We start from the raw sequence: 24,505 nt of genomic DNA, 5'->3' as shown, positions 1-24,505 counted from the left end.
GCAAATGGGAAGGATGTTTGCGGCGAGCAGCAGTTGCGCTGATCGGGTGCGACGCCAGCCTTCTGCAACTCCTCGTTAGTATAGTGGACAGTATCTCCGCCTGTCACGCGGAAGACCGGGGTTCGATTCCCCGACGGGGAGGTCTAGTCCTTTACTGCTGCCCAAAGACCCATTCAAAAGTTATTGCTCCATTTACAAGTGACACAAAGAGCTGGCCAGGGGCCCCGGGCGACAATTTTGAGCAAAAGAATTGTGTTGGCCGGGAATCAAACCCGGGTCAACTGCTTGGAAGGCAGCTATGCTCACCACTATACCACCAACGCAGGCATTTTGCTTGTTTGCTGAACGCCACCTTAGGCGGTCAATGCTCCCAACACATTATCAGCGACTGTGTGCAGAGGAACTGAAACTCTGTCTGTTTGGACTCGCAACTGAAAAAAAATGCATTAACCTATGGACTCTACCTACCAATCTCTTCATTGAAAAACAAGCTCTCTAATTCAGTGACATTCCACAATTTATACAGACACTTCATATTTATTTATATAATAGATGTTCTGTTGGCTTCTTTGAAGCGATATGACTCATGAGGCCGTACCTGCAAATGGGAAGCCTGTTTGCGACGAGCAGCAGTTGCGCTGATCGGGTGCGACGCCTCCTTCCGCAACTCCTCGTTAGTATAGTGGACAGTATCTCCGCCTGTCACGCGGAAGACCGGGGTTCGATTCCCCGACGGGGAGGTCTAATTCTTTACTGCTGCCCAAAGACCCATTCAAAAGTTATTGCTCCAGCTACAAGTGACACAAAGAGCTGGCCAGGGTCCCGGGAGACATTTTTGAGCAAAAGAATTGCGTTGGCCGGGAATCGAACCCGGGTCAACTGCTTGGAAGGCAGCTATGCTCACCACTATACCACCAACGCAGGCATTTTGCTTGTTTGCTGAACGCCACCTTAGGCGGTCAATGCTCCCAACACATTTTCAGCGACTGTGTCCAGAGGAACTGAAACTCTGTCTGTTTGGACTCGCAACTGAAAAAAATGCATTAACCTATGGACTCTACCTACCAATCTCTTCATTGAAAAACAAGCTCTCTAATTCAGTGACATTCCACAATTTATACAGACACTTCATATTTATTTATATAATAGATGTTCTGTTGGCTTCTTTGAAGCGATATGACTCATGAGGTCGTACCTGCAAATGGGAAGGATGTTTGCGGCGAGCAGCAGTTGCGCTGATCGGGTGCGACGCCAGCCTTCTGCAACTCCTCGTTAGTATAGTGGACAGTATCTCCGCCTGTCACGCGGAAGACCGGGGTTCGATTCCCCGACGGGGAGGTCTAGTCCTTTACTGCTGCCCAAAGACCCATTCAAAAGTTATTGCTCCATTTACAAGTGACACAAAGAGCTGGCCAGGGGCCCCGGGCGACAATTTTGAGCAAAAGAATTGTGTTGGCCGGGAATCAAACCCGGGTCAACTGCTTGGAAGGCAGCTATGCTCACCACTATACCACCAACGCAGGCATTTTGCTTGTTTGCTGAACGCCACCTTAGGCGGTCAATGCTCCCAACACATTATCAGCGACTGTGTGCAGAGGAACTGAAACTCTGTCTGTTTGGACTCGCAACTGAAAAAAATGCATTAACCTATGGACTCTACCTACCAATCTCTTCATTGAAAAACAAGCTCTCTAATTCAGTGACATTCCACAATTTATACAGACACTTCATATTTATTTATATAATAGATGTTCTGTTGGCTTCTTTGAAGCGATATGACTCATGAGGCCGTACCTGCAAATGGGAAGCCTGTTTGCGACGAGCAGCAGTTGCGCTGATCGGGTGCGACGCCTCCTTCCGCAACTCCTCGTTAGTATAGTGGACAGTATCTCCGCCTGTCACGTGGAAGACCGGGGTTCGATTCCCCGACGGGGAGGTCTAATTCTTTACTGCTGCCCAAAGACCCATTCAAAAGTTATTGCTCCAGCTACAAGTGACACAAAGAGCTGGCCAGGGTCCCGGGAGACATTTTTGAGCAAAAGAATTGCGTTGGCCGGGAATCGAACCCGGGTCAACTGCTTGGAAGGCAGCTATGCTCAAGGATGCCGGAAGGATGTTTGCGGCGAGCAGCAGTTGCGCTGATCGGGTGCGACGCCAGCCTTCTGCAACTCCTCGTTAGTATAGTGGACAGTATCTCCGCCTGTCACGCGGAAGACCGGGGTTCGATTCCCCGACGGGGAGGTCTAGTCCTTTACTGCTGCCCAAAGACCCATTCAAAAGTTATTGCTCCATTTACAAGTGACACAAAGAGCTGGCCAGGGGCCCCGGGCGACAGTTTTGAGCAAAAGAATTGCGTTGGTCGGAATCGAACCCGGGTCAACTTCTTGGAAGGCAGCTATGCTCACCACTATACCACCAACGCAGGCATTTTGCTTGTTTGCTGAACGCCACCTTACGCGGCCAATGCTCCCAACACATTATCAGTGACTGTGTGCAGAGGAACTGAAACTCTGTCTGTTTGGACTCGCAACTGAAAAAAATGCATTAACCTATGGACTCTACCTACCAATCTCTTCATTGAAAAACAAGCTCTCTAATTCAGTGACATTCCACAATTTATACAGACACTTCATATTTATTTATATAATAGATGTTCTGTTGGCTTCTTTGAAGCGATATGACTCATGAGGCCGTACCTGCAAATGGGAAGCCTGTTTGCGGCGAGCAGCAGTTGCGCTGATCGGGTGCGACGCCAGCCTTCTGCAACTCCTCGTTAGTATAGTGGACAGTATCTCCGCCTGTCACGCGGAAGACCGGGGTTCGATCCCCCACGGGGAGGTCTAGTCCTTTACTTCTGCCCAAAGACCCATTCAAAAGTTATTGCTCCATTTACAAGTGACACAAAGAGCTGGCCAGGGGCCCCGGGCGACAGTTTTGAGCAAAAGAATTGCGTTGGTCGGGAATCGAACCCGGGTCATCTGCTTGGAAGGCAGCTATGCTCACCACTATACCACCAACGCAGGCATTTTGCTTGTTTGCTGAACGCCACCTTACGCGGTCAATGCTCCCAACACATTATCAGTGACTGTGTGCAGAGGAACTGAAACTCTGTCTGTTTGGACCAGCAACTGAAAAAAATGCATTAACCTATGGACCTGACCTACAAATCTCTTCATTGAAAAACAAGCTCTCTAATTCAGTGACATTCCACAATTTATACAGACACTTCATATTTATTTATATAATAGATGTTCTGTTGGCTTCTTTGAAGCGATATGACTCATGAGGCCGTACCTGCAAATGGGAAGCCTGTTTGCGACGAGCAGCAGTTGCGCTGATCGGGTGCGACGCCTCCTTCCGCAACTCCTCGTTAGTATAGTGGACAGTATCTCCGCCTGTCACGCGGAAGACCGGGGTTCGATTCCCCGACGGGGAGGTCTAATTCTTTACTGCTGCCCAAAGACCCATTCAAAAGTTATTGCTCCAGCTACAAGTGACACAAAGAGCTGGCCAGGGTCCCGGGAGACATTTTTGAGCAAAAGAATTGCGTTGGCCGGGAATCGAACCCGGGTCAACTGCTTGGAAGGCAGCTATGCTCACCACTATACCACCAACGCAGGCATTTTGCTTGTTTGCTGAACGCCACCTTAGGCGGTCAATGCTCCCAACACATTTTCAGCGACTGTGTCCAGAGGAACTGAAACTCTGTCTGTTTGGACTCGCAACTGAAAAAAATGCATTAACCTATGGACTCTACCTACCAATCTCTTCATTGAAAAACAAGCTCTCTAATTCAGTGACATTCCACAATTTATACAGACACTTCATATTTATTTATATAATAGATGTTCTGTTGGCTTCTTTGAAGCGATATGACTCATGAGGTCGTACCTGCAAATGGGAAGGATGTTTGCGGCGAGCAGCAGTTGCGCTGATCGGGTGCGACGCCAGCCTTCTGCAACTCCTCGTTAGTATAGTGGACAGTATCTCCGCCTGTCACGCGGAAGACCGGGGTTCGATTCCCCGACGGGGAGGTCTAGTCCTTTACTGCTGCCCAAAGACCCATTCAAAAGTTATTGCTCCATTTACAAGTGACACAAAGAGCTGGCCAGGGGCCCCGGGCGACAATTTTGAGCAAAAGAATTGTGTTGGCCGGGAATCAAACCCGGGTCAACTGCTTGGAAGGCAGCTATGCTCACCACTATACCACCAACGCAGGCATTTTGCTTGTTTGCTGAACGCCACCTTAGGCGGTCAATGCTCCCAACACATTATCAGCGACTGTGTGCAGAGGAACTGAAACTCTGTCTGTTTGGACTCGCAACTGAAAAAAATGCATTAACCTATGGACTCTACCTACCAATCTCTTCATTGAAAAACAAGCTCTCTAATTCAGTGACATTCCACAATTTATACAGACACTTCATATTTATTTATATAATAGATGTTCTGTTGGCTTCTTTGAAGCGATATGACTCATGAGGCCGTACCTGCAAATGGGAAGCCTGTTTGCGACGAGCAGCAGTTGCGCTGATCGGGTGCGACGCCTCCTTCCGCAACTCCTCGTTAGTATAGTGGACAGTATCTCCGCCTGTCACGTGGAAGACCGGGGTTCGATTCCCCGACGGGGAGGTCTAATTCTTTACTGCTGCCCAAAGACCCATTCAAAAGTTATTGCTCCAGCTACAAGTGACACAAAGAGCTGGCCAGGGTCCCGGGAGACATTTTTGAGCAAAAGAATTGCGTTGGCCGGGAATCGAACCCGGGTCAACTGCTTGGAAGGCAGCTATGCTCAAGGATGCCGGAAGGATGTTTGCGGCGAGCAGCAGTTGCGCTGATCGGGTGCGACGCCAGCCTTCTGCAACTCCTCGTTAGTATAGTGGACAGTATCTCCGCCTGTCACGCGGAAGACCGGGGTTCGATTCCCCGACGGGGAGGTCTAGTCCTTTACTGCTGCCCAAAGACCCATTCAAAAGTTATTGCTCCATTTACAAGTGACACAAAGAGCTGGCCAGGGGCCCCGGGCGACAGTTTTGAGCAAAAGAATTGCGTTGGTCGGAATCGAACCCGGGTCAACTTCTTGGAAGGCAGCTATGCTCACCACTATACCACCAACGCAGGCATTTTGCTTGTTTGCTGAACGCCACCTTACGCGGCCAATTCTCCCAACACATTATCAGTGACTGTGTGCAGAGGAACTGAAACTCTGTCTGTTTGGACTCGCAACTGAAAAAAATGCATTAACCTATGGACTCTACCTACCAATCTCTTCATTGAAAAACAAGCTCTCTAATTCAGTGACATTCCACAATTTATACAGACACTTCATATTTATTTATATAATAGATGTTCTGTTGGCTTCTTTGAAGCGATATGACTCATGAGGCCGTACCTGCAAATGGGAAGCCTGTTTACAGCGAGCAGCAGTTGCGCTGATCGGGTGCGACGCCAGCCTTCTGCAACTCCTCGTTAGTATAGTGGACAGTATCTCCGCCTGTCACGCGGAAGACCGGGGTTCGATTCCCCGACGGGGAGGTCTAGTCCTTTACTGCTGCCCAAAGACCCATTCAAAAGTTATTGCTCCATTTACAAGTGACACAAAGAGCTGGCCAGGGGCCCCGGGTGACAGTTTTGAGCAAAAGAATTGCGTTGGTCGGGAATCGAACCCGGGTCAACTTCTTGGAAGGCAGCTATGCTCACCACTATACCACCAACGCAGGCATTTTGCTTGTTTGCTGAACGCCACCTTACGCGGTCAATGCTCCCAACACATTATCAGTGACTGTGTGCAGAGGAACTGAAACTCTGTCTGTTTGGACTCGCAACTGAAAAAAATGCATTAACCTATGGACTCTACCTACCAATCTCTTCATTGAAAAACAAGCTCTCTAATTCAGTGACATTCCACAATTTATACAGACACTTCATATTTATTTATATAATAGATGTTCTGTTGGCTTCTTTGAAGCGATATGACTCATGAGGCCGTACCTGCAAATGGGAAGCCTGTTTGCGGCGAGCAGCAGTTGCGCTGATCGGGTGCGACGCCAGCCTTCCGCAACTCCTCGTTAGTATAGTGGACAGTATCTCCGCCTGTCACGCGGAAGACCGGGGTTCGATTCCCCGACGGGGAGGTCTAATTCTTTACTGCTGCCCAAAGACCCATTCAAAAGTTATTGCTCCAGCTACAAGTGACACAAAGAGTTGGCCAGGGTCCCGGGAGACATTTTTGAGCAAAAGAATTGCGTTGGCAGGGAATCGAACCCGGGTCAACTGCTTGGAAGGCAGCTATGCTCACCACTATACCACCAACGCAGGCATTTTGCTTCTTTTCTGAACGCCACCTTAGGCGGTCAATGCTCCCAACACATTTTCAGCGACTGTGTGCAGAGGAACTGAAACTCTGTCTGTTTGGACTCGCAACTGAAAAAAATGCATTAACCTATGGACTCTACCTACCAATCTCTTCATTGAAAAACAAGCTCTCTAATTCAGTGACATTCCACAATTTATACAGACACTTCATATTTATTTATATAATAGATGTTCTGTTGGCTTCTTTGAAGCGATATGACTCATGAGGCCGTACCTGCAAATGGGAAGCCTGTTTGCGGCGAGCAGCAGTTGCGCTGATCGGGTGCGATGCCTCCTTCCGCAACTCCTCGTTAGTATAGTGGACAGTATCTCCGCCTGTCACGTGGAAGACCGGGGTTCGATTCCCCGACGGGGAGGTCTAATTCTTTTTGCTGCTGCCCAAAGACCCATTCAAAAGTTATTGCTCCAGCTACAAGTGACACAAAGAGCTGGCCAGGGTCCCGGGAGACATTTTTGAGCAAAAGAATTGCGTTGGCCGGGAATCGAACCCGGGTCAACTGCTTGGAAGGCAGCTATGCTCACCACTATACCACCAACGCAGGCATTTTGCTTGTTTGCTGAACGCCACCTTACGCGGTCAATGCTCCCAACACATTTTCAGTGACTGTGTGCAGAGGAACTGAAACTCTGTCTGTTTGGACTCGCAACTGAAAAAAATGCATTAACCTATGGACTCTACCTACCAATCTCTTCATTGAAAAACAAGCTCTCTAATTCAGTGACATTCCACAATTTATACAGACACTTCATATTTATTTATATAATAGATGTTCTGTTGGCTTCTTTGAAGCGATATGACTCATGAGGCCGTACCTGCAAATGGGAAGGATGCTTGCGGCGAGCAGCAGTTGCGCTGATCGGGTGCGACGCCAGCCTTCTGCAACTCCTCGTTAGTATAGTGGACAGTATCTCCGCCTGTCACGCGGAAGACCGGGGTTCGATTCCCCGACGGGGAGGTCTAGTCCTTTACTGCTGCCCAAAGACCCATTCAAAAGTTATTGCTCCATTTACAAGTGACACAAAGAGCTGGCCAGGGGCCCCGGGCGACAGTTTTGAGCAAAAGAATTGCGTTGGTCGGAATCGAACCCGGGTCAACTTCTTGGAAGGCAGCTATGCTCACCACTATACCACCAACGCAGGCATTTTGCTTGTTTGCTGAACGCCACCTTACGCGGCCAATGCTCCCAACACATTATCAGTGACTGTGTGCAGAGGAACTGAAACTCTGTCTGTTTGGACTCGCAACTGAAAAAAATGCATTAACCTATGGACTCTACCTACCAATCTCTTCATTGAAAAACAAGCTCTCTAATTCAGTGACATTCCACAATTTATACAGACACATCATATTTATTTATATAATAGATGTTCTGTTGGCTTCTTTGAAGCGATATGACTCATGAGGCCGTACCTGCAAATGGGAAGGATGTTTGCGGCGAGCAGCAGTTGCGCTGATCGGGTGCGACGCCAGCCTTCTGCAACTCCTCGTTAGTATAGTGGACAGTATCTCCGCCTGTCACGCGTAAGACCGGGGTTCGATTCCCCGACGGGGAGGTCTAGTCCTTTACTGCTGCCCAAAGACCCATTCAAAAGTTATTGCTCCATTTACAAGTGACACAAAGAGCTGGCCAGGGGCCCCGGGAGACAGTTTTGAGCAAAAGAATTGCGTTGGCCGGGAATCGAACCCGGGTCAACTGCTTGGAAGGCAGCTATGCTCACCACTATACCACCAATGCAGGCATTTTGCTTGTTTGCTGAACGCCACCTTAGGCGGTCAATGCTCCCAACACATTTTCAGCGACTGTGTGCAGAGGAACTGAAACTCTGTCTGTTTGGACTCGCAACTGAAAAAAATGCATTAACCTATGGACTCTACCTACCAATCTCTTCATTGAAAAACAAGCTCTCTAATTCAGTGACATTCCACAATTTATACAGACACTTCATATTTATTTATATAATAGATGTTCTGTTGGCTTCTTTGAAGCGATATGACTCATGAGGCCGTACCTGCAAATGGGAAGGATGTTTGCGGCGAGCAGCAGTTGCGCTGATCGGGTGCGACGCCAGCCTTCTGCAACTCCTCGTTAGTATAGTGGACAGTATCTCCGCCTGTCACGCGGAAGACCGGGGTTCGATTCCCCGACGGGGAGGTCTAGTCCTTTACTGCTGCCCAAAGACCCATTCAAAAGTTATTGCTCCATTTACAAGTGACACAAAGAGCTGGCCAGGGGCCCCGGGAGACAGTTTTGAGCAAAAGAATTGCGTTGGCCGGGAATCGAACCCGGGGCAACTGCTTGGAAGGCAGCTATGCTCACCACTATACCACCAACGCAGGCATTTTGCTTGTTTGCTGAACGCCACCTTACGCGGTCAATGCTCCCAACACATTATCAGTGACTGTGTGCAGAGGAACTGAAACTCTGTCTGTTTGGACTCGCAACTGAAAAAAATGCATTAACCTATGGACTCTACCTACCAATCTCTTCATTGAAAAACAAGCTCTCTAATTCAGTGACATTCCACAATTTATACAGACACTTCATATTTATTTATATAATAGATGTTCTGTTGGCTTCTTTGAAGCGATATGACTCATGAGGCCGTACCTGCAAATGGGAAGCCTGTTTGCGGCGAGCAGCAGTTGCGCTGATCGGGTGCGACGCCTCCTTCCGCAACTCCTCGTTAGTATAGTGGACAGTATCTCCGCCTGTCACGCGGAAGACCGGGGTTCGATTCCCCGACGGGGAGGTCTAACTCTTTACTGCTGCCCAAAGACCCATTCAAAAGTTATTGCTCCAGCTACAAGTGACACAAAGAGTTGGCCAGGGCCCCGGGAGACATTTTTGAGCAAAAGAATTGCGTTGGCCGGGAATCGAACCCGGGTCAACTGCTTGGAAGGCAGCTATGCTTACCACTATACCACCAACGCAGGCATTTTGCTTGTTTGCTGAACGCCACCTTAGGCGGTCAATGCTCCCAACACATTTTCAGCGACTGTGTGCAGAGGAACTGAAACTCTGTCTGTTTGGACTCGCAACTGAAAAAAATGCATTAACCTATGGACTCTACCTACCAATCTCTTCATTGAAAAACAAGCTCTCTAATTCAGTGACATTCCACAATTTATACAGACACTTCATATTTATTTATATAATAGATGTTCTGTTGGCTTCTTTGAAGCGATATGACTCATGAGGCCGTACCTGCAAATGGGAAGGATGTTTGCGGCAAGCAGCAGTTGCGCTGATCGGGTGCGACGCCAGCCTTCTGCAACTCCTCGTTAGTATAGTGGACAGTATCTCCGCCTGTCACGCGTAAGACCGGGGTTCGATTCCCCGACGGGGAGGTCTAGTCCTTTACTGCTGCCCAAAGACCCATTCAAAAGTTATTGCTCCATTTACAAGTGACACAAAGAGCTGGCCAGGGGCCCCGGGCGACAGTTTTGAGCAAAAGAATTGCGTTGGTCGGAATCGAACCCCGGTCAACTTCTTGGAAGGCAGCTATGCTCACCACTATACCACCAACGCAGGCATTTTGCTTGTTTGCTGAACGCCACCTTACGCGGCCAATGCTCCCAACACATTATCAGTGACTGTGTGCAGAGGAACTGAAACTCTGTCTGTTTGGACTCGCAACTGAAAAAAATGCATTAACCTATGGACTCTACCTACCAATCTCTTCATTGAAAAACAAGCTCTCTAATTCAGTGACATTCCACAATTTATACAGACACTTCATATTTATTTATATAATAGATGTTCTGTTGGCTTCTTTGAAGCGATATGACTCATGAGGCCGTACCTGCAAATGGGAAGCCTGTTTGCGGCGAGCAGCAGTTGCGCTGATCGGGTGCGAGGCCAGCCTTCTGCAACTCCTCGTTAGTATAGTGGACAGTATCTCCGCCTGTCACGCGGAAGACCGGGGTTCGATTCCCCGACGGGGAGGTCTAGTCCTTTACTGCTGCCCAAAGACCCATTCAAAAGTTATTGCTCCATTTACAAGTGACACAAAGAGCTGGCCAGGGGCCCCGGGCGACAGTTTTGAGCAAAAGAATTGCGTTGGTCGGGAATCGAACCCGGGTCAACTTCTTGGAAGGCAGCTATGCTCACCACTATACCACCAACGCAGGCATTTTGCTTGTTTGCTCAACGCCACCTTACGCGGTCAATGCTCCCAACACATTATCAGTGACTGTGTGCAGAGGAACTGAAACTCTGTCTGTTTGGACTCGCAACTGAAAAAAATGCATTAACCTATGGACTCTACCTACCAATCTCTTCATTGAAAAACAAGCTCTCTAATTCAGTGACATTCCTCAATTTATACAGACACTTTATATTTAATTATATTTTACATGTTCTGTTGGCTTCTCTTTGCTTCTGTGAAGCGATATGACTCATGAGGCCGTACCTGCAAATGGGAAGCCTGTTTGCGGCGAGCAGCAGTTGCGCTGATCGGGTGCGACGCCAGCCTTCCGCAACTCCTCGTTAGTATAGTGGACAGTATCTCCGCCTGTCACGCGGAAGACTGGGGTTCGATTCCCCGAAGGGGAGGTCTAATTCTTTACTGCTGCCCAAAGACCCATTCAAAAGTTATTGCTCCAGCTACAAGTGACACAAAGAGTTGGCCAGGGCCCCGGGAGACATTTTTGAGCAAAAGAATTGCGTTGGCCGGGAATCGAACCCGGGTCAACTGCTTGGAAGGCAGCTATGCTCACCACTATACCACCAACGCAGGCATTTTGCTTGTTTGCTGAACGCCACCTTAGGCGGTCAATGCTCCCAACACATTTTCAGCGACTGTGTGCAGAGGAACTGAAACTCTCTCTGTTTGGACTCGCAACTGAAAAAAATGCATTAACCTATGGACTCTACCTACCAATCTCTTCATTGAAAAACAAGCTCTCTAATTCAGTGATATTCCTCAATTTATACAGACACTTTATATTTAATTATATATTACATGTTCTGTTGGCTTCTCTTTGCTTCTGTGAAGCGATATGACTCATGAGGCCGTACCTGCAAATGGGAAGCCTGTTTGCGGCGAGCAGCAGTTGCGCTGATCGGGTGCGACGCCAGCCTTCCGCAACTCCTCGTTAGTATAGTGGACAGTATCTCCGCCTGTCACGCGGAAGAATGGGGTTCGATTCCCCGAAGGGGAGGTCTAATTCTTTACTGCTGCCCAAAGACCCATTCAAAAGTTATTGCTCCAGCTACAAGTGACACAAAGAGTTGGCCAGGGCCCCGGGAGACATTTTTGAGCAAAAGAATTGCGTTGGCCGGGAATCGAACCGGGGTCAACTGCTTGGAAGGCAGCTATGCTCACCACTATACCACCATCGCAGGCATTTTGCTTGTTTGCTGAACGCCACCTTAGGCGGTCAATGCTCCCAAAACATTTTCAGCGACTGTGTGCAGAGGAACTGAAACTCTGTCTGTTTGGACTCGCAACTGAAAAAAATGCATTAACCTATGGACTCTACCTACCAATCTCTTCATTGAAAAATAAGCTCTCTAATTCAGTGACATTCCACAATTTATACAGACACTTCATATTTATTTATATAATAGATGTTCTGTTGGCTTCTTTGAAGCGATATGACTCATGAGGCCGTACCTGCAAATAGGAAGGATGTTTGCGGCGAGCAGCAGTTCCGCTGATCGGGTGCGACGCCAGCCTTCTGCAACTCCTCGTTAGTATAGTGGACAGTATCTCCGCCTGTCACGCGTTAGACCGGGGTTCGATTCCCCGACGGGGAGGTCTAGTCCTTTACTGCTGCCCAAAGACCCATTCAAAAGTTATTGCTCCATTTACAAGTGACACAAAGAGCTGGCCAGGGGCCCCGGGCGACAGTTTTGAGCAAAAAAATTGCGTTGGCCGGGAATCGAACCCGGGTCAACTGCTTGGAAGGCAGCTATGCTCACCACTATACCACCAACGAAGACATTTTGCTTGTTTGCTGAACGCCACCTTACGCGGTCAATGCTCCCAACACATTATCAGTGACTGTGTGCAGAGGAACTGAAACTCTGTCTGTTTGGACCAGCAACTGAAAAAAATGCATTAACCTATGGACCTGACCTACAAATCTCTTCATTGAAAAACAAGCTCTCTAATTCAGTGACATTCCTCAATTTATACAGACACTTTATATTTAATTATATATTACATGTTCTGTTGGCTTCTCTTTGCTTCTGTGAAGCGATATGACTCATGAGGCCGTACCTGCAAATGGGAAGCCTGTTTGCGGCGAGCAGCAGTTGCGCTGATCGGGTGCGACGCCAGCCTTCCGCAACTCCTCGTTAGTATAGTGGACAGTATCTCCGCCTGTCACGCGGAAGACCGGGGTTCGATTCCCCGATGGGGAGGTCTAATTCTTTACTGCTGCCCAAAGACCCATTCAAAAGTTATTGCTCCATTTACAAGTGACACAAAGAGCTGGACAGGGGCCCCGGGCGACAGTTTTGAGCAAAAGAATTGCGTTGGCCAGGAATCGAACCCGGGTCAACTGCTTGGAAGGCAGCTATGCTCACCACTATACCACCATCACAGGCATTTTGCTTGTTTGCTGAACGCCACCTTAGGCGGTCAATGCTCCCAAAACATTTTCAGCGACTGTGTGCAGAGGAACTGAAACTCTGTCTGTTTGGACTCGCAACTGAAAAAAATGCATTAACCTATGGACTCTACCTACCAATCTCTTCATTGAAAAACAAGCTCTCTAATTCAGTGACATTCCACAATTTATACAGACACTTCATATTTATTTATATAATAGATGTTCTGTTGGCTTCTTTGAAGCGATATGACTCATGAGGCCGTACCTGCAAATAGGAAGGATGTTTGCGGCGAGCAGCAGTTGCGCTGATCGGGTGCGACGCCAGCCTTCTGCAACTCCTCGTTAGTATAGTGGACAGTATCTCCGCCTGTCACGCGTTAGACCGGGGTTCGATTCCCCGACGGGGAGGTCTAGTCCTTTACTGCTGCCCAAAGACCCATTCAAAAGTTATTGCTCCATTTACAAGTGACACAAAGAGCTGGCCAGGGGCCCCGGGCGACAGTTTTGAGCAAAAAAATTGCGTTGGCCGGGAATCGAACCCGGGTCAACTGCTTGGAAGGCAGCTATGCTCACCACTATACCACCAACGAAGACATTTTGCTTGTTTGCTGAACGCCACCTTACGCGGTCAATGCTCCCAACACATTATCAGTGACTGTGTGCAGAGGAACTGAAACTCTGTCTGTTTGGACCAGCAACTGAAAAAAATGCATTTTTGGATTTATGCATTTATGGACCTGACCTACCAATCTCTTCATTGAAAAACAAGCTCTCTAATTCAGTGACATTCCTCAATTTATACAGACACTTTATATTTAATTATATTTTACATGTTCTGTTGGCTTCTCTTTGCTTCTGTGAAGCGATATGACTCATGAGGCCGTACCTGCAAATGGGAAGCCTGTTTGCGGCGAGCAGCAGTTGCGCTGATCGGGTGCGACGCCAGCCTTCCGCAACTCCTCGTCAGTATAGAGGACAGTATCTCCGCCTGTCACGCGGAAGACCGGGGTTCGATTCCCCGACGGGGAGGTCTAATTCTTTACTGCTGCCCAAAGACCCATTCAAAAGTTATTGCTCCAGCTACAAGTGACACAAAGAGTTGGCCAGGGCCCCGGGAGACATTTTTGAGCAAAAGAATTGCGTTGGCCGGGAATCAAACCCGGGTCAACTGCTTGGAAGGCAGCTATGCTCACCACTATACCACCAACGCAGGCATTTTGCTTGTTTGCTGAACGCCACCTTAGGCGGTCAATGCTCCCAACACATTTTCAGCGACTGTGTGCAGAGGAACTGAAACTCTGTCTGTTTGGACTCGCAACTGAAAAAAATGCATTAACCTATGGACTCTACCTACCAATCTCTTCATTGAAAAACAAGCTCTCAAATTCAGTGACATTCCACAATTTATACAGACACTTCATATTTATTTATATAATAGATGTTCTGTTGGCTTCTTTGAAGCGATATGACTCATGAGGCCGTACCTGCAAATGGGAAGGATGTTTGCAGCGAGCAGCAGTTGCGCTGATCGGGTGCGACGCCAGCCTTCTGCAACTCCTTGTTAGTATAGTGGACAGTATCTCCGCCTGTCACGCGGAAGACCGGGGTTCGATTCCCCGACGGGGAGGTCTAGTCCTTTACTGCTGCCCAAAGACCCATTCAAAAGTTATTGCTCCATTTACAAGTGACACAAAGAGCTGGCCAGGGGCCCCGGGCGACAGTTTTGAGCAAAAGAATTGCGTTGGCCGGGAATCGAACCCGGGTCAACTGCTTGGAAGGCAGCTATGCTCACCACTATACCACCAACGAAGACATTTTGCTTGTTTGCTGAACGCCACCTTACGCGGTCAATGCTCCCAACACATTATCAGTGACTGTGTGCAGAGGAACTGAAACTCTGTCTGTTTGGACTCGCAACTGAAAAAAATGCATTAACCTATGGACTCTACCTACCAATCTCTTCATTGAAAAACAAGCTCTCTAATTCAGTGACATTCCACAATTTATACAGACACTTCATATTTATTTATATAATAGATGTTCTGTTGGCTTCTTTGAAGCGATATGACTCATGAGGCCGTACCTGCAAATGGGAAGCCTGTTTGCGGCGAGCAGCAGTTGCGCTGATCGGGTGCGAGGCCAGCCTTCTGCAACTCCTCGTTAGTATAGTGGACAGTATCTCTGCCTGTCACGCGGAAGACCGGGGTTCGATTCCCCGACGGGGAGGTCTAGTCCTTTACTGCTGCCCAAAGACCCATTCAAAAGTTATTGCTCCATTTACAAGTGACACAAAGAGCTGGCCAGGGGCCCCGGGCGACAGTTTTGAGCAAAAGAATTGCGTTGGTCGGGAATCGAACCCGGGTCAACTTCTTGGAAGGCAGCTATGCTCACCACTGTACCACCAACGCAGGCATTTTGTTGTTTGCTCAACGCCACCTTACGCGGTCAATGCTCCCAACACATTATCAGTGACTGTGTGCAGAGGAACTGAAACTCTGTCTGTTTGGACTCGCAACTGAAAAAAATGCATTAACCTATGGACTCTACCTACCAATCTCTTCATTGAAAAACAAGCTCTCTAATTCAGTGACATTCCTCAATTTATACAGACACTTTATATTTAATTATATATTACATGTTCTGTTGGCTTCTCTTTGCTTCTGTGAAGCGATATGACTCATGAGGCCGTACCTGCAAATGGGAAGCCTGTTTGCGGCGAGCAGCAGTTGCGCTGATCGGGTGCGACGCCAGCCTTCCGTAACTCCTCGTTAGTATAGTGGACAGTATCTCCGCCTGTCACGCGGAAGACCGGGGTTCGATTCCCCGACGGGGAGGTCTAATTCTTTACTGCTGCCCAAAGACCCATTCAAAAGTTATTGCTCCAGCTACAAGTGACACAAAGAGTTGGCCAGGGCCCCGGGAGACAGTTTTGAGCAAAAGAATTGCGTTGGCCGGGAATCGAACCCGGGTCAACTGCTTGGAAGGCAGCTATGCTCACCACTATACCACCAACGCAGGCATTTTGCTTGTTTGCTGAACGCCACCTTAGGCGGTCAATGCTCCCAACACATTATCAGCGACTGTGTGCAGAGGAACTGAAACTCTGTCTGTTTGGACTCGCAACTGAAAAAAATGCATTAACCTATGGACTCTACCTACCAATCTCTTCATTGAAAAACAAGCTCACTAATTCAGTGACATTCCACAATTTATACAGACACTTCATATTTATTTATATAATAGATGTTCTGTTGGCTTCTTTGAAGCGATATGACTCATGAGGCCGTACCTGCAAATGGGAAGCCTGTTTGCGACGAGCAGCAGTTGCGCTGATCGGGTGCGACGCCTCCTTCCGCAACTCCTCGTTAGTATAGTGGACAGTATCTCCGCCTGTCATGTGGAAGACCGGGGTTCGATTCCCCGACGGGGAGGTCTAATTCTTTACTGCTGCCCAAAGACCCATTCAAAAGTTATTGCTCCAGCTACAAGTGACACAAAGAGCTGGCCAGGGTCCCGGGAGACATTTTTGAGCAAAAGAATTGCGTTGGCCGGGGAATCGAACCCGGGTCAACTGCTTGGAAGGCAGCTATGCTCACCACTATACCACCAACGCAGGCATTTTGCTTGTTTGCTGAACGCCACCTTAGGCGGTCAATGCTCCCAACACATTTTCAGCGACTGTGTCCAGAGGAACTGAAACTCTGTCTGTTTGGACTCGCAACTGAAAAAAATGCATTAACCTATGGACTCTACCTACCAATCTCTTCATTGAAAAACAAGCTCTCTAATTCAGTGACATTCCACAATTTATACAGACACTTCATATTTATTTATATAATAGATGTTCTGTTGGCTTCTTTGAAGCGATATGACTCATGAGGCCGTACCTGCAAATGGGAAGGATGTTTGCGGCGAGCAGCAGTTGCGCTGATCGGGTGCGACGCCAGCCTTCTGCAACTCCTCGTTAGTATAGTGGACAGTATCTCCGCCTGTCACGCGGAAGACCGGGGTTCGATTCCCCGACGGGGAGGTCTAGTCCTTTACTGCTGCCCAAAGACCCATTCAAAAGTTATTGCTCCATTTACAAGTGACACAAAGAGCTGGCCAGGGGCCCCGGGCGACAGTTTTGAGCAAAAGAATTGTGTTGGCCGGGAATCAAACCCGGGTCAACTGCTTGGAAGGCAGCTATGCTCACCACTATACCACCAACGCAGGCATTTTGCTTGTTTGCTGAACGCCACCTTAGGCGGTCAATGCTCCCAACACATTATCAGCGACTGTGTGCAGAGGAACTGAAACTCTGTCTGTTTGGACTCGCAACTGAAAAAAAATGCATTAACCTATGGACTCTACCTACCAATCTCTTCATTGAAAAACAAGCTCTCTAATTCAGTGACATTCCACAATTTATACAGACATTTCATATTTATTTATATAATAGATGTTCTGTTGGCTTCTTTGAAGCGATATGACTCATGAGGCCGTACCTGCAAATGGGAAGCCTGTTTGCGACGAGCAGCAGTTGCGCTGATCGGGTGCGACGCCTCCTTCCGCAACTCCTCGTTAGTATAGTGGACAGTATCTCCGCCTGTCACGCGGAAGACCGGGGTTCGATTCCCCGACGGGGAGGTCTAATTCTTTACTGCTGCCCAAAGACCCATTCAAAAGTTATTGCTCCAGCTACAAGTGACACAAAGAGCTGGCCAGGGTCCCGGGAGACATTTTTGAGCAAAAGAATTGCGTTGGCCGGGAATCGAACCCGGGTCAACTGCTTGGAAGGCAGCTATGCTCACCACTATACCACCAACGCAGGCATTTTGCTTGTTTGCTGAACGCCACCTTAGGCGGTCAATGCTCCCAACACATTTTCAGCGACTGTGTCCAGAGGAACTGAAACTCTGTCTGTTTGGACTCGCAACTGAAAAAAATGCATTAACCTATGGACTCTACCTACCAATCTCTTCATTGAAAAACAAGCTCTCTAATTCAGTGACATTCCACAATTTATACAGACACTTCATATTTATTTATATAATAGATGTTCTGTTGGCTTCTTTGAAGCGATATGACTCATGAGGTCGTACCTGCAAATGGGAAGGATGTTTGCGGCGAGCAGCAGTTGCGCTGATCGGGTGCGACGCCAGCCTTCTGCAACTCCTCGTTAGTATAGTGGACAGTATCTCCACCTGTCACGCGTAAGACCGGGGTTCGATTCCCCGACGGGGAGGTCTAGTCCTTTACTGCTGCCCAAAGACCCATTCAAAAGTTATTGCTCCATTTACAAGTGACACAAAGAGCTGGCCAGGGGCCCCGGGCGACAATTTTGAGCAAAAGAATTGTGTTGGCCGGGAATCAAACCCGGGTCAACTGCTTGGAAGGCAGCTATGCTCACCACTATACCAGCAACGCAGGCATTTTGCTTGTTTGCTGAACGCCACCTTAGGCGGTCAATGCTCCCAACACATTATCAGCGACTGTGTGCAGAGGAACTGAAACTCTGTCTGTTTGGACTCGCAACTGAAAAAAAATGCATTAACCTATGGACTCTACCTACCAATCTCTTCATTGAAAAACAAGCTCTCTAATTCAGTGACATTCCACAATTTATACAGACACTTCATATTTATTTATATAATAGATGTTCTGTTGGCTTCTTTGAAGCGATATGACTCATGAGGCCGTACCTGCAAATGGGAAGCCTGTTTGCGACGAGCAGCAGTTGCGCTGATCAGGTGCGATGCCTCCTTCCGCAACTCCTCGTTAGTATAGTGGACAGTATCTCCGCCTGTCACGCGGAAGACCGGGGTTCGATTCCCCGACGGGGAGGTCTAATTCTTTACTGCTGCCCAAAGACCCATTCAAAAGTTATTGCTCCAGCTACAAGTGACACAAAGAGCTGGCCAGGGTCCCGGGAGACATTTTTGAGCAAAAGAATTGCGTTGGCCGGGAATCGAACCTGGGTCAACTGCTTGGAAGGCAGCTATGCTCACCACTATACCACCAACGCAGGCATTTTGCTTGTTTGCTGAACGCCACCTTAGGCGGTCAATGCTCCCAACACATTTTCAGCGACTGTGTCCAGAGGAACTGAAACTCTGTCTGTTTGGACTCGCAACTGAAAAAAATGCATTAACCTATGGACTCTACCTACCAATCTCTTCATTGAAAAACAAGCTCTCTAATTCAGTGACATTCCACAATTTATACAGACACTTCATATTTATTTATATAATAGATGTTCTGTTGGCTTCTTTGAAGCGATATGACTCATGAGGTCGTACCTGCAAATGGGAAGGATGTTTGCGGCGAGCAGCAGTTGCGCTGATCGGGTGCGACGCCAGCCTTCTGCAACTCCTCGTTAGTATAGTGGACAGTATCTCCGCCTGTCACGCGGAAGACCGGGGTTCGATTCCCCGACGGGGAGGTCTAGTCCTTTACTGCTGCCCAAAGACCCATTCAAAAGTTATTGCTCCATTTACAAGTGACACAAAGAGCTGGCCAGGGGCCCCGGGCGACAATTTTGAGCAAAAGAATTGTGTTGGCCGGGAATCAAACCCGGGTCAACTGCTTGGAAGGCAGCTATGCTCACCACTATACCACCAACGCAGGCATTTTGCTTGTTTGCTGAACGCCACCTTAGGCGGTCAATGCTCCCAACACATTATCAGCGACTGTGTGCAGAGGAACTGAAACTCTGTCTGTTTGGACTCGCAACTGAAAAAAATGCATTAACCTATGGACTCTACCTACCAATCTCTTCATTGAAAAACAAGCTCTCTAATTCAGTGACATTCCACAATTTATACAGACACTTCATATTTATTTATATAATAGATGTTCTGTTGGCTTCTTTGAAGCGATATGACTCATGAGGCCGTACCTGCAAATGGGAAGCCTGTTTGCGACGAGCAGCAGTTGCGCTGATCGGGTGCGACGCCTCCTTCCGCAACTCCTCGTTAGTATAGTGGACAGTATCTCCGCCTGTCACGTGGAAGACCGGGGTTCGATTCCCCGACGGGGAGGTCTAATTCTTTACTGCTGCCCAAAGACCCATTCAAAAGTTATTGCTCCAGCTACAAGTGACACAAAGAGCTGGCCAGGGTCCCGGGAGACATTTTTGAGCAAAAGAATTGCGTTGGCCGGGAATCGAACCCGGGTCAACTGCTTGGAAGGCAGCTATGCTCAAGGATGCCGGAAGGATGTTTGCGGCGAGCAGCAGTTGCGCTGATCGGGTGCGACGCCAGCCTTCTGCAACTCCTCGTTAGTATAGTGGACAGTATCTCCGCCTGTCACGCGGAAGACCGGGGTTCGATTCCCCGACGGGGAGGTCTAGTCCTTTACTGCTGCCCAAAGACCCATTCAAAAGTTATTGCTCCATTTACAAGTGACACAAAGAGCTGGCCAGGGGCCCCGGGCGACAGTTTTGAGCAAAAGAATTGCGTTGGTCGGAATCGAACCCGGGTCAACTTCTTGGAAGGCAGCTATGCTCACCACTATACCACCAACGCAGGCATTTTGCTTGTTTGCTGAACGCCACCTTACGCGGCCAATGCTCCCAACACATTATCAGTGACTGTGTGCAGAGGAACTGAAACTCTGTCTGTTTGGACTCGCAACTGAAAAAAATGCATTAACCTATGGACTCTACCTACCAATCTCTTCATTGAAAAACAAGCTCTCTAATTCAGTGACATTCCACAATTTATACAGACACTTCATATTTATTTATATAATAGATGTTCTGTTGGCTTCTTTGAAGCGATATGACTCATGAGGCCGTACCTGCAAATGGGAAGCCTGTTTGCGGCGAGCAGCAGTTGCGCTGATCGGGTGCGACGCCAGCCTTCTGCAACTCCTCGTTAGTATAGTGGACAGTATCTCCGCCTGTCACGCGGAAGACCGGGGTTCGATTCCCCGACGGGGAGGTCTACTCCTTTACTTCTGCCCAAAGACCCATTCAAAAGTTATTGCTCCATTTACAAGTGACACAAAGAGCTGGCCAGGGGCCCCGGGCGACAGTTTTGAGCAAAAGAATTGCGTTGGTCGGGAATCGAACCCGGGTCATCTGCTTGGAAGGCAGCTATGCTCACCACTATACCACCAACGCAGGCATTTTGCTTGTTTGCTGAACGCCACCTTACGCGGTCAATGCTCCCAACACATTATCAGTGACTGTGTGCAGAGGAACTGAAACTCTGTCTGTTTGGACCAGCAACTGAAAAAAATGCATTAACCTATGGACCTGACCTACAAATCTCTTCATTGAAAAACAAGCTCTCTAATTCAGTGACATTCCACAATTTATACAGACACTTCATATTTATTTATATAATAGATGTTCTGTTGGCTTCTTTGAAGCGATATGACTCATGAGGCCGTACCTGCAAATGGGAAGCCTGTTTGCGACGAGCAGCAGTTGCGCTGATCGGGTGCGACGCCTCCTTCCGCAACTCCTCGTTAGTATAGTGGACAGTATCTCCGCCTGTCACGCGTAAGACCGGGGTTCGATTCCCCGACGGGGAGGTCTAATTCTTTACTGCTGCCCAAAGACCCATTCAAAAGTTATTGCTCCAGCTACAAGTGACACAAAGAGCTGGCCAGGGTCCCGGGAGACATTTTTGAGCAAAAGAATTGCGTTGGCCGGGAATCGAACCCGGGTCAACTGCTTGGAAGGCAGCTATGCTCACCACTATACCACCAACGCAGGCATTTTGCTTGTTTGCTGAACGCCACCTTACGCGGCCAATGCTCCCAACACATTATCAGTGACTGTGTGCAGAGGAACTGAAACTCTGTCTGTTTGGACTCGCAACTGAAAAAAATGCATTAACCTATGGACTCTACCTACCAATCTCTTCATTGAAAAACAAGCTCTCTAATTCAGTGACATTCCACAATTTATACAGACACTTCATATTTATTTATATAATAGATGTTCTGTTGGCTTCTTTGAAGCGATATGACTCATGAGGCCGTACCTGCAAATGGGAAGCCTGTTTACAGCAAGCAGCAGTTGCGCTGATCGGGTGCGACGCCAGCCTTCTGCAACTCCTCGTTAGTATAGTGGACAGTATCTCCGCCTGTCACGCGGAAGACCGGGGTTCGATTCCCCGACGGGGAGGTCTAGTCCTTTACTGCTGCCCAAAGACCCATTCAAAAGTTATTGCTCCATTTACAAGTGACACAAAGAGCTGGCCAGGGGCCCCGGGTGACAGTTTTGAGCAAAAGAATTGCGTTGGTCGGGAATCGAACCCGGGTCAACTTCTTGGAAGGCAGCTATGCTCACCACTATACCACCAACGCAGGCATTTTGCTTGTTTGCTGAACGCCACCTTACGCGGTCAATGCTCCCAACACATTATCAGTGACTGTGTGCAGAGGAACTGAAACTCTGTCTGTTTGGACTCGCAACTGAAAAAAATGCATTAACCTATGGACTCTACCTACCAATCTCTTCATTGAAAAACAAGCTCTCTAATTCAGTGACATTCCACAATTTATACAGACACTTCATATTTATTTATATAATAGATGTTCTGTTGGCTTCTTTGAAGCGATATGACTCATGAGGCCGTACCTGCAAATGGGAAGCCTGTTTGCGGCGAGCAGCAGTTGCGCTGATCGGGTGCGACGCCAGCCTTCCGCAACTCCTCGTTAGTATAGTGGACAGTATCTCCGCCTGTCACGCGGAAGACCGGGGTTCGATTCCCCGACGGGGAGGTCTAATTCTTTACTGCTGCCCAAAGACCCATTCAAAAGTTATTGCTCCAGCTACAAGTGACACAAAGAGTTGGCCAGGGTCCCGGGAGACATTTTTGAGCAAAAGAATTGCGTTGGCAGGGAATCGAACCCGGGTCAACTGCTTGGAAGGCAGCTATGCTCACCACTATACCACCAACGCAGGCATTTTGCTTCTTTTCTGAACGCCACCTTAGGCGGTCAATGCTCCCAACACATTTTCAGCGACTGTGTGCAGAGGAACTGAAACTCTGTCTGTTTGGACTCGCAACTGAAAAAAATGCATTAACCTATGGACTCTACCTACCAATCTCTTCATTGAAAAACAAGCTCTCTAATTCAGTGACATTCCACAATTTATACAGACACTTCATATTTATTTATATAATAGATGTTCTGTTGGCTTCTTTTGAAGCGATATGACTCATGAGGCCGTACCTGCAAATGGGAAGCCTGTTTGCGGCGAGCAGCAGTTGCGCTGATCGGGTGCGATGCCTCCTTCCGCAACTCCTCGTTAGTATAGTGGACAGTATCTCCGCCTGTCACGTGGAAGACCGGGGTTCGATTCCCCGACGGGGAGGTCTAATTCTTTTTGCTGCTGCCCAAAGACCCATTCAAAAGTTATTGCTCCAGCTACAAGTGACACAAAGAGCTGGCCAGGGTCCCGGGAGACATTTTTGAGCAAAAGAATTGCGTTGGCCGGGAATCGAACCCGGGTCAACTGCTTGGAAGGCAGCTATGCTCACCACTATACCACCAACGCAGGCATTTTGCTTGTTTGCTGAACGCCACCTTACGCGGTCAATGCTCCCAACACATTTTCAGCGACTGTGTGCAGAGGAACTGAAACTCTGTCTGTTTGGACTCGCAACTGAAAAAAATGCATTAACCTATGGACTCTACCTACCAATCTCTTCATTGAAAAACAAGCTCTCTAATTCAGTGACATTCCACAATTTATACAGACACTTCATATTTATTTATATAATAGATGTTCTGTTGGCTTCTTTGAAGCGATATGACTCATGAGGCCGTACCTGCAAATGGGAAGGATGCTTGCGGCGAGCAGCAGTTGCGCTGATCGGGTGCGACGCCTCCTTCCGCAACTCCTCGTTAGTATAGTGGACAGTATCTCCGCCTGTCACGTGGAAGACCGGGGTTCGATTCCCCGACGGGGAGGTCTAATTCTTTACTGCTGCCCAAAGACCCATTCAAAAGTTATTGCTCCAGCTACAAGTGACACAAAGAGCTGGCCAGGGTCCCGGGAGACATTTTTGAGCAAAAGAATTGCGTTGGCCGGGAATCGAACCCGGGTCAACTGCTTGGAAGGCAGCTATGCTCAAGGATGCCGGAAGGATGTTTGCGGCGAGCAGCAGTTGCGCTGATCGGGTGCGACGCCAGTCTTCTGCAACTCCTCGTTAGTATAGTGGACAGTATCTCCGCCTGTCACGCGGAAGACCGGGGTTCGATTCCCCGACGGGGAGGTCTAGTCCTTTACTGCTGCCCAAAGACCCATTCAAAAGTTATTGCTCCATTTACAAGTGACACAAAGAGCTGGCCAGGGGCCCCGGGCGACAGTTTTGAGCAAAAGAATTGCGTTGGTTGGAATCGAACCCGGGTCAACTTCTTGGAAGGCAGCTATGCTCACCACTATACCACCAACGCAGGCATTTTGCTTGTTTGCTGAACGCCACCTTACGCGGCCAATGCTCCCAACACATTATCAGTGACTGTGTGCAGAGGAACTGAAACTCTGTCTGTTTGGACTCGCAACTGAAAAAAATGCATTAACCTATGGACTCTACCTACCAATCTCTTCATTGAAAAACA

General features: G+C 48.3%; 32 non-coding genes across 32 annotated transcripts; 23 read left to right on the top strand and 9 right to left on the bottom strand.

The window, feature by feature from the left end:
* The first annotated feature begins 69 nt into the window (after window positions 1–69).
* On the top strand, window positions 70–141 carry trnad-guc (transfer RNA aspartic acid (anticodon GUC)). The gene has a single exon. It is a non-coding gene; the product is annotated as a tRNA-Asp (tRNA).
* Window positions 142–668: 527 nt separating this feature from the next.
* On the top strand, window positions 669–740 carry trnad-guc (transfer RNA aspartic acid (anticodon GUC)). The gene has a single exon. It is a non-coding gene; the product is annotated as a tRNA-Asp (tRNA).
* Window positions 741–849: 109 nt separating this feature from the next.
* trnag-ucc (transfer RNA glycine (anticodon UCC)) lies at window positions 850–921 on the bottom strand. The gene has a single exon. It is a non-coding gene; the product is annotated as a tRNA-Gly (tRNA).
* A 345-nt stretch (window positions 922–1,266) lies between these two features.
* trnad-guc (transfer RNA aspartic acid (anticodon GUC)) lies at window positions 1,267–1,338 on the top strand. Its single transcript has one exon. It is a non-coding gene; the product is annotated as a tRNA-Asp (tRNA).
* Window positions 1,339–2,169: 831 nt separating this feature from the next.
* On the top strand, window positions 2,170–2,241 carry trnad-guc (transfer RNA aspartic acid (anticodon GUC)). The gene has a single exon. It is a non-coding gene; the product is annotated as a tRNA-Asp (tRNA).
* Window positions 2,242–3,364: 1,123 nt separating this feature from the next.
* trnad-guc (transfer RNA aspartic acid (anticodon GUC)) lies at window positions 3,365–3,436 on the top strand. Its single transcript has one exon. It is a non-coding gene; the product is annotated as a tRNA-Asp (tRNA).
* A 109-nt stretch (window positions 3,437–3,545) lies between these two features.
* trnag-ucc (transfer RNA glycine (anticodon UCC)) lies at window positions 3,546–3,617 on the bottom strand. The gene has a single exon. It is a non-coding gene; the product is annotated as a tRNA-Gly (tRNA).
* Window positions 3,618–3,962: 345 nt separating this feature from the next.
* trnad-guc (transfer RNA aspartic acid (anticodon GUC)) lies at window positions 3,963–4,034 on the top strand. Its single transcript has one exon. It is a non-coding gene; the product is annotated as a tRNA-Asp (tRNA).
* Window positions 4,035–4,865: 831 nt separating this feature from the next.
* trnad-guc (transfer RNA aspartic acid (anticodon GUC)) lies at window positions 4,866–4,937 on the top strand. Its single transcript has one exon. It is a non-coding gene; the product is annotated as a tRNA-Asp (tRNA).
* A 526-nt stretch (window positions 4,938–5,463) lies between these two features.
* trnad-guc (transfer RNA aspartic acid (anticodon GUC)) lies at window positions 5,464–5,535 on the top strand. The gene has a single exon. It is a non-coding gene; the product is annotated as a tRNA-Asp (tRNA).
* A 527-nt stretch (window positions 5,536–6,062) lies between these two features.
* Window positions 6,063–6,134, top strand: trnad-guc (transfer RNA aspartic acid (anticodon GUC)). Its single transcript has one exon. It is a non-coding gene; the product is annotated as a tRNA-Asp (tRNA).
* A 708-nt stretch (window positions 6,135–6,842) lies between these two features.
* On the bottom strand, window positions 6,843–6,914 carry trnag-ucc (transfer RNA glycine (anticodon UCC)). Its single transcript has one exon. It is a non-coding gene; the product is annotated as a tRNA-Gly (tRNA).
* A 345-nt stretch (window positions 6,915–7,259) lies between these two features.
* trnad-guc (transfer RNA aspartic acid (anticodon GUC)) lies at window positions 7,260–7,331 on the top strand. Its single transcript has one exon. It is a non-coding gene; the product is annotated as a tRNA-Asp (tRNA).
* A 1,125-nt stretch (window positions 7,332–8,456) lies between these two features.
* Window positions 8,457–8,528, top strand: trnad-guc (transfer RNA aspartic acid (anticodon GUC)). Its single transcript has one exon. It is a non-coding gene; the product is annotated as a tRNA-Asp (tRNA).
* Window positions 8,529–9,054: 526 nt separating this feature from the next.
* trnad-guc (transfer RNA aspartic acid (anticodon GUC)) lies at window positions 9,055–9,126 on the top strand. Its single transcript has one exon. It is a non-coding gene; the product is annotated as a tRNA-Asp (tRNA).
* A 109-nt stretch (window positions 9,127–9,235) lies between these two features.
* Window positions 9,236–9,307, bottom strand: trnag-ucc (transfer RNA glycine (anticodon UCC)). The gene has a single exon. It is a non-coding gene; the product is annotated as a tRNA-Gly (tRNA).
* A 943-nt stretch (window positions 9,308–10,250) lies between these two features.
* trnad-guc (transfer RNA aspartic acid (anticodon GUC)) lies at window positions 10,251–10,322 on the top strand. Its single transcript has one exon. It is a non-coding gene; the product is annotated as a tRNA-Asp (tRNA).
* A 718-nt stretch (window positions 10,323–11,040) lies between these two features.
* trnag-ucc (transfer RNA glycine (anticodon UCC)) lies at window positions 11,041–11,112 on the bottom strand. Its single transcript has one exon. It is a non-coding gene; the product is annotated as a tRNA-Gly (tRNA).
* A 4,587-nt stretch (window positions 11,113–15,699) lies between these two features.
* trnad-guc (transfer RNA aspartic acid (anticodon GUC)) lies at window positions 15,700–15,771 on the top strand. The gene has a single exon. It is a non-coding gene; the product is annotated as a tRNA-Asp (tRNA).
* A 109-nt stretch (window positions 15,772–15,880) lies between these two features.
* trnag-ucc (transfer RNA glycine (anticodon UCC)) lies at window positions 15,881–15,952 on the bottom strand. The gene has a single exon. It is a non-coding gene; the product is annotated as a tRNA-Gly (tRNA).
* A 943-nt stretch (window positions 15,953–16,895) lies between these two features.
* On the top strand, window positions 16,896–16,967 carry trnad-guc (transfer RNA aspartic acid (anticodon GUC)). The gene has a single exon. It is a non-coding gene; the product is annotated as a tRNA-Asp (tRNA).
* A 527-nt stretch (window positions 16,968–17,494) lies between these two features.
* Window positions 17,495–17,566, top strand: trnad-guc (transfer RNA aspartic acid (anticodon GUC)). Its single transcript has one exon. It is a non-coding gene; the product is annotated as a tRNA-Asp (tRNA).
* Window positions 17,567–17,675: 109 nt separating this feature from the next.
* trnag-ucc (transfer RNA glycine (anticodon UCC)) lies at window positions 17,676–17,747 on the bottom strand. The gene has a single exon. It is a non-coding gene; the product is annotated as a tRNA-Gly (tRNA).
* Window positions 17,748–18,691: 944 nt separating this feature from the next.
* trnad-guc (transfer RNA aspartic acid (anticodon GUC)) lies at window positions 18,692–18,763 on the top strand. Its single transcript has one exon. It is a non-coding gene; the product is annotated as a tRNA-Asp (tRNA).
* A 526-nt stretch (window positions 18,764–19,289) lies between these two features.
* On the top strand, window positions 19,290–19,361 carry trnad-guc (transfer RNA aspartic acid (anticodon GUC)). Its single transcript has one exon. It is a non-coding gene; the product is annotated as a tRNA-Asp (tRNA).
* An 831-nt stretch (window positions 19,362–20,192) lies between these two features.
* On the top strand, window positions 20,193–20,264 carry trnad-guc (transfer RNA aspartic acid (anticodon GUC)). Its single transcript has one exon. It is a non-coding gene; the product is annotated as a tRNA-Asp (tRNA).
* Window positions 20,265–20,790: 526 nt separating this feature from the next.
* Window positions 20,791–20,862, top strand: trnad-guc (transfer RNA aspartic acid (anticodon GUC)). The gene has a single exon. It is a non-coding gene; the product is annotated as a tRNA-Asp (tRNA).
* Window positions 20,863–21,569: 707 nt separating this feature from the next.
* On the bottom strand, window positions 21,570–21,641 carry trnag-ucc (transfer RNA glycine (anticodon UCC)). Its single transcript has one exon. It is a non-coding gene; the product is annotated as a tRNA-Gly (tRNA).
* Window positions 21,642–21,986: 345 nt separating this feature from the next.
* trnad-guc (transfer RNA aspartic acid (anticodon GUC)) lies at window positions 21,987–22,058 on the top strand. The gene has a single exon. It is a non-coding gene; the product is annotated as a tRNA-Asp (tRNA).
* A 527-nt stretch (window positions 22,059–22,585) lies between these two features.
* On the top strand, window positions 22,586–22,657 carry trnad-guc (transfer RNA aspartic acid (anticodon GUC)). The gene has a single exon. It is a non-coding gene; the product is annotated as a tRNA-Asp (tRNA).
* A 709-nt stretch (window positions 22,658–23,366) lies between these two features.
* trnag-ucc (transfer RNA glycine (anticodon UCC)) lies at window positions 23,367–23,438 on the bottom strand. Its single transcript has one exon. It is a non-coding gene; the product is annotated as a tRNA-Gly (tRNA).
* A 649-nt stretch (window positions 23,439–24,087) lies between these two features.
* Window positions 24,088–24,159, top strand: trnad-guc (transfer RNA aspartic acid (anticodon GUC)). The gene has a single exon. It is a non-coding gene; the product is annotated as a tRNA-Asp (tRNA).
* Window positions 24,160–24,505: the final 346 nt, after the last annotated feature.

This window comes from Pseudorasbora parva, chromosome 2 (assembly GCF_024679245.1).
Source record: "Pseudorasbora parva isolate DD20220531a chromosome 2, ASM2467924v1, whole genome shotgun sequence".
Taxonomy (NCBI): domain Eukaryota; kingdom Metazoa; phylum Chordata; class Actinopteri; order Cypriniformes; family Gobionidae; genus Pseudorasbora; species Pseudorasbora parva.
This window is presented reverse-complemented; position numbering and strand designations above follow the sequence as displayed.